The sequence below is a fragment of the Meriones unguiculatus genome, chromosome 10, assembly GCF_030254825.1.
Source record: "Meriones unguiculatus strain TT.TT164.6M chromosome 10, Bangor_MerUng_6.1, whole genome shotgun sequence".
Taxonomy (NCBI): domain Eukaryota; kingdom Metazoa; phylum Chordata; class Mammalia; order Rodentia; family Muridae; genus Meriones; species Meriones unguiculatus.
In genome coordinates, this window is record NC_083358.1 from 97204771 (window position 1) to 97220845 (window position 16075).

Below are 16075 nucleotides of genomic sequence, written 5' to 3' on the forward strand. Positions count from 1 at the left end.
AAAACCAGTATCAGCTGTGTCCTCTGAGATCCATTGTTATAATTAATACCGCTGACTTTACTTTAGAAAAAACCCCTATGGGAACCATGGAGAAACTTCTTAGACCCTGCGTGAAGGACATCTGCTGGTAGTGACTGCAGTGCTTATGAAAACAGTCCTTTCAGATTGCCTATTTCGGGTCCAGGGGTAATTGATTAACCCATGCGCTCACTTTCAGGGTCCACCAATGTGTTTACAGTTGAAACCATGCTTCCTATGAGCTTTTTTAGCCAACAACTAAACTTGCTAGAGTATAATGCTGGCTCACTCCCGCTACACTTAGGACCCAACTAACGTTCTGATTTGGTTAGGAACTACACATAAGATTTCAGAGGGGTGTTTGAAGACAGTCATAGCAGTTTCTGTATTTTAATGTAATATTTTACCATTTCTTTGAGAATTTTCTAAAATGTGCTTTAATCACAGTCACCCCTACTCTTCCTTCAACTCCTCCCAGGTCACCCCCCCAACTCCTCCAACCTCATGTTTTGTTTTGTTTTGTTTTTTAATAACCCACCTAGTTTAACTTGTGGTGCTTGTACACTCACAAGTGTGAGGGTGTCAACTGAATCATGGCCAGCCTACCAGAGGTCATGCCCTTAAAGAAAACTGACACTCCCTACCCCAGAAGCATCAACTGTTAATATCTCCTCAGCTAAAGCTGGGGTCTCATGGACCTGGACCCCTCCTCCATCCTAGGAGCAGCAAATTTAGTGCAGATAAAATAAGTAGGACCAGCTAGATGACTTAGTGAGTAAAAGCCAGTGAGTCTGACAACCAGAGTTTGATCCTCAGAACCTACAGTGGAGAGAACCAACTCCCAAAAGTCATTCTCTCACCTCCACACATACTCTGCCCACTCGTAAACACACACAACAACAATAATAAATTAAAGCTTTAAAAGAAAATCAGCAACCAATGAAACAGAAAAAAAAAAACAGAAAAAGCACATAAACATTTATTTACTTATTTATTTATTGAATATGTGAAAGAAAGTCAACAAAGCCAAACTTAATAATCTTCTAAGATAGTAAGGAATAAGACTAAACTATAAAGACTAGTCAAGAGAAAAATGGAAAAAAATACTAGTATTAGCAATAAAAAAGTGACATCACTATAGGTCCTATAGACTTTAAAAAGATAAGAGGATACTATATATAACTTTGTGCCAAATTGACAATTCACATGAAATGGGAAATGCATTATAAAACAAAACTTATCAGAACTGACACCAGAATAAACAGAGAATTTTATATTCTAAAGAAATTGAATTCATAATTTAAACCATCCTACAGAGAAAACTCCAGATGGCTTCACTGGTGAATTCTTTCCAGCACATACTCTGCTTTTAGAAAGGCATAGAAGGCATTCACACTTTCTAATGTTTATCTATTACTCTATCTGTGGCTTCACACGCTCCACCCCTCCCCCCCTGCGCCATTTACTGAGCACATCTATGTTTGGGGCATAATGTTAATTATTTTGAATACAATGGTGAATAAAAGGAATGGGGGGGGGTAGAAGGAGGAAGTCCAGTCTTGTTTGTAGAAGCAGATTCATAAAGTAAATGCAGTGAAGTGCTAATAAAGATATGTATAAAGTGCTATGACAGATGGAGATGAAATCCAGGGAAGGGGAGGCTTTACAGGATGGAGGAGGGACAGAATGGACGACAATATGTCTTGTGGTATGGGCATTAAAAATCTGAAAAATGGATGTTTCTTCCAAATTTTTTTTTCCTCAATCTTTGCCCCTTATTTCCTAACCCTTTAAACAAAGAAGGGGGCTGGAGAGATGGCTCAGAGGTTGAGAGCACTGGATGCTCTTCTATAGAGGTCCTGAGTTCAATCCCAGAAACCACATGGTGGCTCACAACCATCTATAATGAGATCTGGTGCCCTCTTCTGGCATGCAGGCAGAAAATTGTATAAACAATAAGTAAATCTTTAAACAAAGAAAACCTTTCCTCAGAATTCTGTCCTTGGTGCCCATGTTTTATACATTTTCTCTAAATGATTCAATCCTTTCTCACACTTATCCCTGTCACAGGCAAAACCTATGCCTCCAAGCTCCACCCCTCTCTAAAGCTCTCATCTGCTTGAGGACTTGGCCTCCACACTTACCCTCTTCTCAAATCACCAGTATTTCCTGGCTTTTTGACAAAGCCTTCCTTTGGTGGCCTGTGACCTCCGGTTTGTACACTATTTCTGCTTCTGTGCATATAGTGAGGCGCCTCACCTCCTTTCTGATGTGCTCTGCACTACTCCAAAGACTCTTTCACCCCATTTCTCTTCTGAGATTGTTCTCATCCAGGTCGTGCTGTCCACCCCAGTTCTCACGCACTTTACATGAGCAGCAGCTAGCATGATGAGTGATGGCCACTTGTTTCTTGACAGATGTCCTTGGCTTCCACGTCTGTTGACTTTGCTTTTCACCTCATTCGCCACTCCTTCCCAAACTCTTCATTAGATCCCATCCCCTTTTTTTTCTTAACCTTTGAGAATCTGGAGTCTTCCAGTCCTCCACTCTTGAACCAATACTTACTTTTTAAGATTTATGTTTTTGTGTTTATCTGTGTGATGATTTTTGCCTACAGTATGTGTGTGTGCATCACACACATGTTTGGTGCCTGTGGAGGTCAGAAGGGAGCATCAGATCCCCTGGAAATGGAGTTACAGATGACTGTGAGCCTCCAGACAGATGGTGGGAGCTGAACCTGGGTTCTCTGCAAAAGCAGCCAGTGAATATATAAATAAATAAATCTTTAAAGGGAATGAGGGCTGGAGAGATGACTTCTTGGCTAAGAGCACTGGCTGCTCTTCCAGAGGTCCTGAGTTCAATTCCCAGAAACCACATGGTGGCTCATAACCATCTATACTGGGATCTGATGCCCTTTTCTGGCATGTAGGTGTACATGCAGATAGACCACTTATACATAAAATATATGTTTTAAAAAATAGCCAAATAAATAAAAAAGATGAAAAAAAAAGCAGCCAGTGCTTTTAACCACTGAACTATCCATCTTTCCAGCCCAATACTTAACTTTTAAACTTTTTCCCAAAAAAAATATCATTTATAGGTGACTGAAAGATGGTGCAGTAGTTAAGAGAACACCCTGCTCTTGCAGAAGACCAAGTCTGGTTCCAGCACCCATGTTCAGACACTTATATCCTGCAACTCCAGCTCCAGGGGTTCCAGTGCCTTCTTCTTGACTCCTGGGTCACCTGCACCTACATGTACATAGCCACATACATGCATACAAATACACACAATTAAAAATAGCAACAAACCAGGAGTTGTGGTATATGCCTTTAGTTCCAGCACTTGGGAGGCAGAGACAGGTTGAGCACCATGTGTTCAAAGCCAGCCTAAGAGACATAGAAAGTTCCAGACCAGCCAGGGTTACACATCAAAACCCTGTCTCAAAAGCAAATAAACGAAAATAAGGTAGGTGTTATAGCACATAGCTTTAAGAGCAATACCTAGGAGGCAGGGGCAGGCGGATTTCTGTATGAGGCCAGCTTGTCTACATAGTGATTTTTGGGCTATCCAGATGCACAGGGAAACCCTACCTAAAAGAGAATCATTGATATGTCATTGATTCTAAAAGTGTGTCTCCAACCTCAGCCTTTCTCTTGAAAGGCCACTCGTGTTCACTGGCCACTGTGCATAGATGTCCTGAGTATGCCAAACTAAAGACATCCAAGACTGAATTGGGGGTGGGGACCTGGAGGGATGACTTGGCAGTTAAGAGTTCTTGTTGCTTTTGTAGAGGAAAGGCACCCAGCACCTACATTGGGTGGCTCTAACTTCCTGTACTATGAGCTGAATTCATTCATCTCATTCATCAACATTCATCTCATAACCCCAGCTTCAGGGGATCGGATGCTCTTTCCTCTCCCAGGAGGCAGAGACAGATGGACACTAGTGCTGGCTTCCTTGGGCACCTGCAGATGCACCCAGACAAAAATATAGAAATAAACGATGTATTTTTTTAAAGATTTATTTATTATGTGTTCTGTCTGCATGTAACCCTGCACACCAGAAGAGGGCACCAGATCTCATTATAGGTGGTTGTGAGCCACCATGTGGTTGCTGGGAATTGAACCCAGGACCCCTGGAAGAGCAGACAGTGCTCTTAGCCTCTGAGTCATCTCCCCAAACAATATATTCTTAAACCCTGATTTCCTGCTGCCCAAACGTAATCTTTTGTTCTTCTCTTATCTCAGTAATGGTGAAGAGCACTATTCATTATCACAATGACAATGGGTATGGCTACTAGGGCATCTCCACAACTGTTTAAGGAGGAGGTAAGACTCATGGACTGCCATCTTTGACTGGAAAAAAAAAAAGAAGAAGAAGAAGGAGTCCAGCTGCCCACCAACATTCATCTGTCTTTCCTCCCTGACTATGGACACAAAGTGACCAGCCACTCATGCTACCTCCACCAAGCTGCAGCTACTCTTGCCACCATATTTCCTACTATGATGGACAGTGCCCTCGAGCGGCCTAAATAAAATAAATCTTTCCTCTCTGAAGTTGCTTTTTTGGGCATTCTGTTGCAGCAATGAGAAATGTTGTTTTTTTGTTTTGTTTTGTTTTGTTTTGTTTTTCCATCTTGTTATTCAGACCAGAAATCTGGGAGACTATTAATTCCTTCATTTTCATAATATCTTCATTAAATCCTTCAGTACATTTTATCAACCCTGCCTTCTATTGCACATCTATTAATGAATTCATATGACCTTCATCTTGAGTCTCACCAGAGCCATCATCACCTTTCAGTTAGATTCCTCTATTTTTTAAATGTGTGTGTGTGCATGTGTGAACATGTGTGTGAGGACGGGTGCTCTCGCTTGTTTAGGCATGTGTAAAGCCAGAATGTCTTCTTCAATCACTCTCCATATTTTTTTGAGGCAGTGTCTCTCACTGAACCTAAAGCTCACTATTTCTTTTGTACTATCTGGCCAGAATTTTCCTGTCTAACCCCAGCCCTTAGGTCTGCACCCGCCTTATACATGGGTTCTGGGATTCTAAATTAAAGTCTTTGTGCTTTGACAGCAGGCTCTTTACCCACTGAGCCAGCTCCTATATTTTTTTTTCTTTCTAATTGGAAATCTGCTTCTACCAGAACAGAGGCGCCATTCCTCTGTTCAAAATTTTCTAATGATTTGCATCATACTTTGTCTCTGTTAGGTTCCTAGTGCTGTGATAAAACATCACGACTAAAATCAACTTGGCGAGGAAAGGGTTATTTTAGCTTGTAGTGGTAGTTTATCACGTAGGGAAGTCAAGGCAAGAACTAAAGCAGAAGCCTTGCAAAGGAATGCTGCTTCCTGGCTTGCTCTCCAGGGTTTGCTCAGCCTGCTTTCTTATGCCATCAGGACTCCTGCACAGGCATATCACTGCATTTTGCTGGTCTGGGCTCTCCTACATCTATCATTATTTTTTCAGTTGAAGTTCGCTTTTCTCAGATAACCTCAGATTATGTCAAATTGACAAATAGACAAACAAAGACAACCATAAAACTAGGCAGCACACAATTCTTTCCATGACACAAGGCCCTTGTGACCTAGCCTCTAGCTATTTTATGGTTTTCTCTCCTCCTAGTCTTCCCTTTCTTTTCTCTGGGCTTCAGTTACCATGGTTTCATTGTTTCTCAGCCACATGACAGGCTCTTTGCTGGGTCTCTGTACTGACTCTTGACTCTGCCGGAAGCACCCTCTCTCCTGACATCCACAGGGCTCATTTCCCTGCCTCACTGCTCAAGTGTCACCTTCTCTTGGGGAGCCATCCTATCTAAAATCACTGTTCTATATGCTATGATTTTACTTTGCTCTATATATTCTGGTTTGTTCTTGAATGTCTTGTTATGTAGCCCAGAGTGGCCTAGAACTTGCCAAGTAGCTTAGTCTGGCTTTGAACTCATGATCCTCCTTCTTTGCATCCCCACATGTTTTGCTCTATTTTTCCAAGTTCATAAAAATACAGGCATTATCTCTGTGCACTTACTTTTCGGATGCAAGATGTTACTATTAGTTGAGCTACACAGTAATCAAATTCTTATTCTACCTCAAAGATTTCTTTATTTCTTCACTCCATTCCCACAATCTCCACCTCAATTCAATTGTGATCCTTTGCTTGGACTACTTTCGTATTCCACCTTTTTCCCCACACTACTACAATGTAATAGCATGTAGGCTGTTTGTTTTATACACAAAAGCATTTTGTGAGGGACCCTGCTTTTGCATATTAGACAAAAGCAGCCTCTTTCCACAGCATGCGGACCATTTCACTGTCTTAGTCAGGGTTTCTATTGCTGTGAAAAGACACTGTGACCACCGCAGCTCTTATTAAAGAATACATTTATTTGGGGCAGCCTTACAGTTTCAGAGTATCAGCATTTTAGAAAGCATGGAGGCATGCAGGCACACTTGTTGCTGGAGAAGGAGCTGAGAGTTCTACCTCCGGACCCGCAGGCAGCAGGAAGAGAGAATGCCACACTGGGCCTAGCTTGAAACCTCAAAGACAACCCCCTCAGTGACACACTTCCTCCAACAAGGCCACACCTAATCTAACAAGGCCACACCTCCCAATAGTGCCACTCCCTCTGGTGGCCTTTTATTTTTTCAAACCACCACAGCCATTGCTTCCTCCTTCTACTCTCCAAGGCCTATACCTTTTGTTTTCTTGCCTCTATCCTGGGATATGTTCCTGCTTCTAGTTTGGTGCCCTTCCTGGCTCACAGAGATAAATATTCCCTCCACTGGGAATGCTTCTATTGTCTTTTTTTTTTTTTTTTTTGAATCAAAAGCATTGGTTTATTCAATGACTCAATAAGTATTTTGGGGGTGCCTGTTCTGTTGGCTCTAACCTCTAGACCTAAGTAACCCGTTACCAGCAAAGAAGTGGTTGTTTCCACCTCTCCTGGCAAGATCACTCTCTGCTCCTTCTCCATTTGTTTTTGGTTTTGTTGTTGTTTTCATCCTAACCTCCGGTAAGCAGGAAATCTTCCATCTTCTTATTTTAAAATGTTATGAGAGTAGCATTCCATTTGAGTGAAGGAAAGCACATCATGTCCTTGTGTGATGTGCATCTTAATTCTACTACTGAAAAAAGTCTTTAAAAGTGCCGCCTCTGTTCTGCCAGAAAGCCACAATAGCCACAGACCAGAACTTGATTGAATGGACTTGGCATGGAGCAGTGCAAAAAAAATCACGTAGAAGCAACTCAACAGGAACCAAAAGGTGACACAAAAGGAAAAGGTATGCTTCCATCTTATCTTCATTACATTTACATTTGTAATAAACCTGTAGCCACTTCTATTGTCTTTTTCATACTGTGCTTGGTTGTTTCCCCCCCCCACTGGAGAGTTTACAAATAATATGAATTCCTGAAGAGGAGAAGCCTTCCATGTATTCACAGAACAGCTCCTGTCATATAGCAAGTGGAGATAGGAAGATGGTACAGAGTGTTCAAATGAGGAATTTTACATATGGATCCTATGAGGCACAAAGGAGCTTGACAAATTGGGGGAGTAGAGAAATCCATTGTGTCTGCAGCCTGGTAAGCACAGGGAAGACAACAGAATGATCTGGGAAGGCTTGGATGAAATCACAGAAGCCTTGTTGAAAGATTGTAGGTAAGATAATGTCAAGATAAAAATTCCTTTAAAATGATTGGATAACAACAGCAACAACTCATGCGCGAGGATAGAGTGATGGCTCCCAAGTTAAGAACACTGGCTTCTCTTCCAGATGACCTGCGTTGGGTTTTCAGAACATAAGGTAAAGCACAGCCATCTGTAGCCCTAGTTCCAGGAAACCTGATGCCCTCTTCTGGCATGCGTGGTCACCAGGCACACACAATGCACGTGTGCACAGACATACATGGAGGCAAAGCACCCACATGCCTTTTCTTTCCAGTGTCGTGGTTTTGGTACAGTGGTCTGCATCTGTAATCCCTATACTCAGTAAGTAAAAGCAAGAAGATCGGTGGTCAAGGTCATCTTCAGCTACCTATCCGAGTGAGCCATGTGAGACTGTCTCAGACCAACAAAACAGATGGTCATGTTTGGTGACTCACCTCTGGAAACCTCCACAGGTGGGAGGATGAGGATCTGTGAGTTTGAGGCCTGTTTGACATAGCAAGTTCTAGGCCAGCCAGGTAAGGCCCTGTCTCAAAACACACAGTACACAGGACCAGCAAGGTAGCTCAGCAGACAAAGGCACTTGCCAAGAAGCTTGACTACCTGATTTGTGTGCTTGGAATTCATATAGTGGAAGGAGAGAACCAACTCCACAAAGTTCTTATCTGACCTACACACACACACACACACACACACACACACTCACACACACTAATGCACCTTCCTACAACTTAAAAAAAAAGTGTAAAATCCACATCAAATCACAATGACTACTATGTTAAAAAAAAAAAATATGGGTTAAAGGGATATAAAAATGAATGAGAAGCCCAGGAAGCCATTACTGCAGTAGTCCCAATAAGAGGTAATGGCGGGCTAAGTTCAGTTGGGGATGGCAACAAGTAAATGGATTCAAGATAATTTTACAGGGAATAGGATAAAACAGAGTCAATGAGAGGTGAGGGCATTTGCACAACTGAATGACCAGCAGACTCACTTTATGAAATGGATTTGTCAGAGTAAGGCTCAAAAGAGTAACAGCTATAGTTGAGACAAGATACTCAGATATAAGTGTCACGTAAAGAGGGATATCAAAAAGAGGTTGAACATAGGAGTGCCAATTTCAAAATAGATGTCTGTCCTGGGAAAATAATTGTCTGTAAAACTCTAAGAGAGTTAAAGACATGACAAGAGGGCAGGTATTTAAAGAGAGGAGCATGTTTGATGTGGAGAGTTGGGCTGGAGATAATGTGAACTTGAAGCTGGGAGGCCATCAGACTTTGAAATGACCCAGGATAATGACAGAAGATGAGAAAAAAAGTAAGGCTAGATGCTAGGTGCTTGAAGATTGTCAAAGAATGGGGGAAAGCTGCTAATAGTTTGGAAGATAATTACACTGGGAAGGCAGATGAGCTAAAAAGGATAAGTGACAAAAAGCAGAAATTTCACAGACAGAAGAAGCAGTGAGGAGGAACAGCCCAAATTTCTCCCTTAAATATATTCTCAGTTTCAGAAAATGGGGCTTCAACGAATATCTTTAGGTTTTGCAGATTAAATAGACAAAAAAAAAAAAAAAAAAAAGAAAGAAAGAAAGAAAGAAAGAAAGAAAGAAAGATTGGCTTTTTTAAATAAAGCCAATCTCAAGGGGGTTTTAACAAGGCAGGAAATCTGGCAGAGTGAGACCAAGATGGTGAAAGTGTGGCTTGGATACGACAGAAATAAGTGTCTGAGCTGGGTGTGGGGCACATACCTTTGATCTCAGTACTTGGGAGGCAGAGGAAGGTGATCTTTGAGTTCCAGGACAGCCTGAGTTCCAGGACAGCCAAAGCTACACAGAGAAACCCTGTCAGGAAAAACTAAAAAATAAAGTGTGTAAGTTTGTTTAAGTGACGGGTGACTAGAGGTTAAACCAATACAGAAATAGAAGAAGGAAACATAGCTAGAGAGTGAGTCCAACCACCTGGCTGATGAGTTCATTGATTATTCCTTCGTGTGATTCCAGTAAAAACCCCGAGTCTTAAAGGAGCTTCCTTGTTGAAAGTAATGCATCTCAGCACCACAGGGAGGGAGTGGGAACACTGAATTCAAGACCTTCCCAGAGCTCGCCATATGCATCTCTTTTCTGGCCCTGATTAATATCCTTTAGAATCTGTGATCGTGCTTTCCTCAGTTCTGTGCATCATTCTTGCATCTTACTGAAACTGATTCACTCATGGGATCCCCTGGGTTCAGTAAATTAGCTCTCTTTCACATTCAGTTTTTTTTAGGGTTTAAGAGGCTGATGTTGGGCTGGAGAGATGGCTCAGAGGTTAAGAGCACTAGCTGTTCTTCCAAAAGGTCCTGAGTTCAATTCCCAGCAACCACATGGTGGCTCATAACCATCTATATAAGATCTGGTGTACAGGCAGAATGTTGTATTAATTATAAATAAATCTTTAAAAAAAAAAGAGGCTGATATTATCCATAAGTCCTGAGAACTTATGGAGACATAACCAAGATCCAGATAACCCATTGCTCATTGTAATTGATTCTGAGGTGAGCCCATGGCTCAAAGTGGGCACTAGGATCCCTACCCAGAACTTTGCTTAAAGCTTCCATAGACATGTTAGGGATAGATGGTTTGGTTGGCATGTAGAAGGCCCTAGGTTTGATCTATAGCATGCCAGGTATGCAGAGTGTATTCAATGGGGAGGCAACAGGGCTGTGGATGTAGCTCAGCGATAGGTTACCTAGTCCTGGGTTCATCCCTCAACACTGGGGCAAGGACCAGCATGTAAAGATGTAAACCCAGACCTAATATGAGCCACCATGGGGAGGGCATCCTGGGAAATGAGGCCAGCACAGAGAAATGCCAAGCAGAGAAAGAAAAAAATGAAGAGTCAGAGAAACAAGCAGAAAGCCACACAGAAAGATGGAGACTCAGGATCTGATGAGTACAATTTGAGGCCTTAAAGACAGCCATGGTGAAGACTTTTGTATTTTTTGGTTATAGGAGGCAATGAACGGCTTTCTTTGCTGAAGTTCATTTAGGCTGAGAGTCTGCATTGACAGAATTTTGATGAACTCATTTTGTTTTTTGGTTCAGGCAGATCTGAAGCAACAATAGAAGAAATGTTTTGTATGGAGGAATGTGAATCAGCAGTAATTTCACTGATTTTTTTTAAAAAATGTTACAAAATCTGAACATTGAACTAAATAAAACAGTAATTTGCAATTTGGTGCCTACACCAAAAGTAGGCTAAAGAAACCCACGAGGTCTCTCTTTTAAAACAAGAATGAAAAGAGAAGTTTGCTTTATTGGTTATGACACATCTTATAGCATAATATCTTACAGGGCAGGATAATGTTTGATTTTTATTTATTATTTATTGTCATTTTTTTGTGTATATGATGGAGGTGTGTGCACATACCGCAGCATGTATGTGGAGGTCAGAGGACAATTTTGCGGAATCAGTTCTCTCCTTCCACATTTATGTGGGTCCCAGGGATTGAACTCAGGTCATTAGGCTTGCTCAGCAAATGCTTTCTTTCTAGCCCCCAGGATAATGTTTCTGACTCTAATAATATTTTCTATTTTTATAACTGACCTCAACACTCTTTCACACTTAAAAGCCATCTTTGATTTCCTCCCTCACTGAGTAGTTGGACGCTTCTGTTTTAATCTCCTGTAAAACGAAAGCACCGGGCTTTATTCTGATATATTTCACATGTCCAGCATTTGTGTTTCTTCTTCATTAAAAACTAAACATTACTTAACACATTTGAAAGCAAACATTGTGAGCCTGGCATAGTGGTATGTGCCTATAATCCCTGCTCTAAGAGTGACAACAGGACGGGGCTTTGGGAATGCAAGGTGACACTCAGTTACATGAGACCCTGTCCTCTAACACACACACACACACACACACACACACTACAAAACACTAGCAAAAACAAATTTCACAAATACAGTGCAAAATGCCCTGTGGTCACTGCTAGCTCTGGTGCTTTCTGAACAGTCACTCTTTCTCAGGCCAGCTCCCTTCCTCGAACTTCCCACCATGTTCCTCTGTGACATAGTGGCTTGGAAGAGTTCCAGACCTTGCTTCCAAGTGGAGCCCCCTATGGGATTTCAGGAGTACCGTCTCTGCCTGATCTCTCCTGAGTGTAAGGTAGACTGTCTGACTCTTCCCCATCCCCATGGGTAGATTTCTTACTTTGAAGCCTCCTTCATCCTGGACCTTGCTGGCCTTTTTGCCAGGAGAGTGGGATGGAGGAGGGTGAATTTGGGGAGGTTGGGAATTAATAGGACCTGTCATGAAGCTTCTGGTATAGGTGCCCATGAAAAAGAGGGGATGGAAGGGAGAGAGTGTGAGTGAAGGAAGCTGCTGGTTGATGTGTAAAATGACGGCATCACACCGCAGAACACCCAAACCTCAGCACCTAAATATAGCACAGTGTATTGGAACGCTGATGTGAAGAAATGCTGACCTGCGAGCATGACTGCATCCCTGAGCTGCAGGGAGAGTGGCCTCTGAATCTTGCTAATTTCCCTTCAGAGGCATGCCTTCTGCCAAGAGATTCTGCTTTCTGAAATAGTGCTGGCCTCAACCTTGGCAGGCTCTGGCTCCATGTTAGGAAGGAAAGCCACTTGCTTCGCTCACTTTGCACACTGCAGCCAGAGTCACATTGCACACTCACACAGTCACTCTTGGCTGTTACTGGCTAGATTTTAGGCACCAAGCTCCACATATACTGCCATATTTAACCTTCAGTAGCTAGTTGTAGTGGATACTAGAGCATCAGCCACATCCTGTAGATTAGGAAAATGTCTAGAAAAGTTAAATCTCTTGAAAAGGAAACACAGATCATGAACAGCAGAGCATCTACTGGGTAGATTCTAGTCAGAGCACTTCATTCTAGAGCCAGCTCAGAGCCCAGGCCCAAGTTATGTAGCACATACTTACTAGGAGGCCGAGGAGCATGAATTTGAGGCCTATCTGGGCTACAAAGTAAGAGTCTGTCTCAAAACAAACCAATCAACCCTAGCCACGAGTCGTCAGTAAAATCTGGGAGTTTCTCTTTCAGGACCTTTATACCCTCAAGTACCACTAAAATCTTATTTCCTAGGGGTTGACTTTCATACATCGCATTTCCAAGGCAAATGGAAGTATTTGCTCATCTCATGCATCCCCACATCTCATGTTTACATAAGAATGTTTTCTCTGTCTCGTCTCAGAAAATAATGGAAATGTTTAAATCATTGCTTCATACATTGTCATAACTTTCATTACAATAAGGGGGCCCAGGGAGACGGCTCAGGAGGTTAAGGCACTTGTTCAGCCCTGGAGAGAGCCACCCATGCCCTCTCACACCTCCTCTGCCCGCTACAGGCACAGATGATGACTACAGCCCTCAAGGTGTTTATTACATCAAGTGCCACTGATTTCGATTCCCATATAGATAATAAGTTATTTTTTGTTCTGAAGTGTGTATAAAGGTTCAGGGCTTTTAAAATGTTATTAGTTTTTTGTTGTTGGTTTTTGTTTTGTTTTTGCATTAAGTCCAAATCTTATAGGAGTAGGGCTCCAAATAATAAAAGATATTTTGTCCAAAATAAGCTTTCTTTTCCTTATTGTGAGACTCGCTGTGTGTACAATCCAGGCTGATTTTCCTGCCTTAATTTGCCAAATACTAAAATTACAGGCATTTATCACTGTGGTCAGTCCAAGAAGCTTTTATGGTTTTCAAGTTGCCTAAATTTATAAAAAAGAAACTAGTAGGCAGGAAGTTGACAAGGGATTAAGCTTTTTGTAACTGTATGTGCCTCTACTCCTAACAGGCAAGCATCAACTATCTGTTGGGATATCTATTGTGGAGTAATTTCGTAGGTTTACTGAAAAGAAAACCAGCTTGGTGACTTGTGCCTGTACTGCCAGCTCCCGGGGAAGCTGAGATATAAAGATCACTTCAGCCTATAGGTTTGAGACCAGCATTCGCAGCATAAACAGACTCTGTCTCACCAAAGAGACAAAACCACCGAAAGAGTGATGTTTCCTTGAATGTGTAGCTGGTTTGGTCACAGTGTGTGTAATAGTTAGTTTACATGTTGCTGGAACAAAAGTTAAAACCTTTGTTCTTCATACATTGCCTTAAGAGACTGAAAAAGACAAACTAAAGATTGGGAGAAAATATGCACAAATGATGTGTGTGTATGTGTGTGTGTGTGTGTGTGTGTGTGTGTGTGTGTGTGTGATATACATAAAAGACACAGCTATACCTATCTATCTAAACATACTTCAAAAAACTTACGTCTAGAGTATATGAAGAATTCTCATAACTCCATAGTAAGGAAGCACAACCTGTTTTTTGTTTGCTTGTTTGTTTGTTTTGAAAGGTAAAATGAAAAAGCAAACAAATTTACCAAAAAAGATATTCAAATGGAAAAATAAATAAGTTAAAAGATACTGCCATCATTAGCTACTAGGGAAATGCAAACGAAAACCACAACTAGCTAGGCACGTGCATTTCAGAACGGTTAAAACCTAGAGTAATGAATCCTACCAAGTTTTGGAGCAGACGAAGCAACAGGCGGGCATTGCCAGCAGTGTGGGTTGATGCAGCCACCGTGCCAAGGGTTTGGTTGTTTAACCAAGTTAAACTTACATCTACTTATGACCTAGAAAGTCCGGTCTTAAGTATTTGTCTTAGACCTAGAGATTCGCAGTCAAACAAGAATGCATGAATGTCTATAGAGCTTCTAAAAATAAAGAAAACAGAAGCAACCAAATGTGCTCTCTGAAGGTGAAAGGATAAACAAACCACGATGCCCCACATTAAATATCAGGGAATACTGTTCAGCAACAAAAAGGATCAAACTACCGATACATTTGAAAGTGTGAATGAATAACAAAAACACTATGCTGAATGAAAGAAGCAAGATACAAAAGGGTCATACTATATAGTTCTATTTGAAATTTATTTCAGCAGTTCATTTCAATAAGACTAATACCATATAATTGCAAATTCTAGGAAAAGCAAATTTCTTTCTTTGGGGCAAAGTCTTTATAATAAACATATTTTTAAAATACACTTGAGAAATGTGTAATGCTGCCTGCATTAGATGCAATTCTGGGCCACAAGTCTGCACACTCCTTTGCAACTGGACCCGAGGTGGCAGAACCTTTCATCTCGCCTTTATTGTTTACTCTGACCCCTGCACTATCTTCAAACTAAAGACTCATCTTTTCTTCTGTATGACTTGCACTGTTGGATTACCACTGCTGGATGGATGTTTTTGCTTAGCTCTGATTTGCCTTCCTTAACTGTGGCCATTGCCATGTCACCCACAAGCAGCAGGAAGTCTGTCCAGCCGTCCCTCGGTTCCCTTCCACAGAGATGATAGGCAAACTTTTGGCTCTTGCATTGTCAGCACAGTTATCACACCAAGAGACCGGGGAAGTTGCCAGTTTTGCTCCAGAGGATCAACCATGTCCTCACTTCAACACCTTGAGTGCGTGGAAAGAGAAAGGCACAGATTTCATTTTTGATGACAAAAAAAAAAAATCAGAATAGAGACTGCCTGGAGACTGCCTGCAAAACTCTCTGAAATGAATAATGATTATGGTGGTGGACATGGGTGCATTCATTTGTTAAGAGTCAAAGTTGAAAATGTTCACATCTTATTATCTAGCCAGATTTCTTTTTAGTAGATTGCAATGTTTATCAAGTTGCTGCTAGAGACTCACTATGAATGAGCCATCAAAGGACAATAAATCATTATCTTGAAAATAATGAGGCCCAGGCTTTGTACGCAAAGGCTTGATTAATTTTGTATTAATTTAGTGAGCCAGACAGATGGTTCAGAGGGAAAAGGCACTTGCCATCAAACCTGATGACTGAGTTTTATTCCTAGGACCGACGTGGTAAAAAGAGAGCAGTAACTCTCCACAAGCTGACCTCTGACTTCCATACAGTTGATATGGCATAAACACATCCATACAAGAATAACAATAAAAAAAACCTCCAAAAATAACTCTACAGATGTACAATTTAGAAAAAAAATAAGGAGTTTTGCAATAACTCTAGGCTCTATAAAACCGGAATCTGCCTCTAGGTGACCAGAATTTCTTAATGAAGTGGAATAGAAAAATGTGAGTTTTGCAATATCTTCGTTTCAGGTTACTTTTAAAATTGTATTTCTTACTGATCTGTGTGTCTGCTGTTGAGAGTCTGTTGTCTCCTTCAGCTATAGACTCCGGGGGCCGAATGCAGCTCATCATGCTTGCCTGGCAAATAAGTGCTTTTGCCCCCTTGAGCCATCTTGTCAGCCCTGTTTCAGTTTATACAATGGGCTGTAAACACATTTACTTAAAGCTGGGGTCTGTGTTTGGACATACACGCATATGCACA